The 1,874-nt window shown below is 30.6% G+C and overlaps 1 pseudogene; it reads right to left on the bottom strand.

Annotated features, from left to right (window-relative positions):
- Positions 1–7: 7 nt before the first annotated feature.
- Positions 8–1,201, bottom strand: LOC108554670 (peptidyl-prolyl cis-trans isomerase CWC27 homolog; annotated as a pseudogene).
- Between the last annotated feature and the right edge of the window lie 673 nt (positions 1,202–1,874).

Raw genomic sequence — 1,874 nt, 5'->3', positions numbered from 1 at the left:
CTACTACTGCGGCCTTCCTTCCTTTTTTTATTTGCAAGTCCAGGTGGTTCAACAGCTGGTTGTAAGCTTAATTTTGGATCAGTTAAATAATCATGAGTTGATTTGCCCTTACCACTAAACCTTTTATTTAATATCACAGATTCTTCTACATCTTTTTCTGCTTTTCCATCAAATGATAGAAGATTGAAATGTCTGTAACAAAATTTTTTATAACAAAGAATAATTCTACCAGGGCTATATTCTGCCAACATATATGATTTGTACTTTACTCCTGCTGTTTGAATTTCTGAACTGTCTTTTACTTCTTCATATTCCTGTACTTTTATCCTTGGTATAATATCAAAAAATGGATTGTTCAATATTATAGGTTTTATCAATCTTGAAGGATAAAGTGGTTTATCATTCTACAAAGCCGAGGAAATATTATATTTATATCAATGCTTGATATATATTTTTGCAAACATTAAATTTACCTCATCTGCAAGTACTTCTTCGAGTTTAAGCATACTATATACAGATTCTCCAGTAACTTCACCAAATGTTGTATGTTCATTCTGCAATTCTGGTGTAGAACTAAGAGTAAAGAGGAATTGGGAAGTATTGTCATCTTTTCCGGCATTGGACATAGCAACTAAATCTTGTCAACAAAAACGTAATCTTGTATGAAATTCGTCCTAAAACACATATATCCAATAACTATTTTTGAATAAAGAAGGAATTCATTTCATTTTTAAATATAGTCTCACTTTAAATGGTTCTTCATATATTTTTTCACCACCTTCTCCCGTACCTATGGGATCACCACCTCAGGTTGTGAATCCTTTGATAGTTCTATGAAATATAGTGTCATAGTAATAACCTTCCACACATAATCGTATGAAATTTCTACATGCCTTTGGAGTTTCTTTTGCCCATAATTCTAACTCAATATCACCAACAGTCGTCTTCATTGTAACCTAGTTATGACAAATATATTAGCTTTATTAATGTAAAATACTTTCAAAATCAAATTTATCGAAATTTATTATTTATTATTCTAATTCAAATTAGAAATTGTTTAGTATATTAATACAGACATTTGAAAAGTAAATATTGTATATACGTTATATTTCTAAAAACAGATGTACAATCTATTGAAATATTATTAACTAATACTTACTTTAGCCATAGTGGGTGGCTCTTGCATATAAATATAACTCATGCCTGTAAGTCTCCTATAATAAAAAATAATCCTTCATCAATAATATTTCATATTAAATCTTCAGTCATTTAAAAATCAGTCAACCAAATGGTTCTTTTCTCGAATAATCATACCTTTTACCTCCATTTGGCATTGGCGTTATTGGCCCAATGAAGTCCATGATGATATGCCACAGCACCATTATAATTGCTTCTTTTATATTTTCCAAGTTCCCATAGATATTTCTAAACATTTGTACCTTAATGAAACAATTATACACTATATTCAATTTATATTTACCTTTTACAGCAATTACCATGTGTCCATTCTCCATCTCTTCAATGATCCTCATATTTCCATGTCGATGCCACACATTTTTCTCTGTTGATACATATGCTGCTTCTTTTTTGCTTCTTGATTCCGCATAACATGCGTTTCCTCTTGTCACTTCTTTTATTCAAATTTAACACATTAGCGATGATCATTGACTTTGACCACTCATATTAATATTTATTTAGATTCGGAATACAACATACCTTTCAATCTCACTGTATTCTCCATATCCTTTTGTCATAAGGGGCCATAACCTAAATTAATTCTATTCCTTTTTGTCTGCCTAAACCATCTCCATTTTCTGAATCTTCATTTGACCATCAAAGATTTCTATCTTGTATGTCATACGGCTATCCCACCT

This window comes from Eufriesea mexicana, unplaced genomic scaffold (genome assembly GCF_001483705.2).
Source record: "Eufriesea mexicana isolate 0111107269 unplaced genomic scaffold, ASM148370v2 scaffold52974, whole genome shotgun sequence".
NCBI classification, from domain to species: domain Eukaryota; kingdom Metazoa; phylum Arthropoda; class Insecta; order Hymenoptera; family Apidae; genus Eufriesea; species Eufriesea mexicana.
Note: the sequence above shows the minus strand (reverse complement) of the source record. Positions and strands in the feature narration are given on the sequence as shown.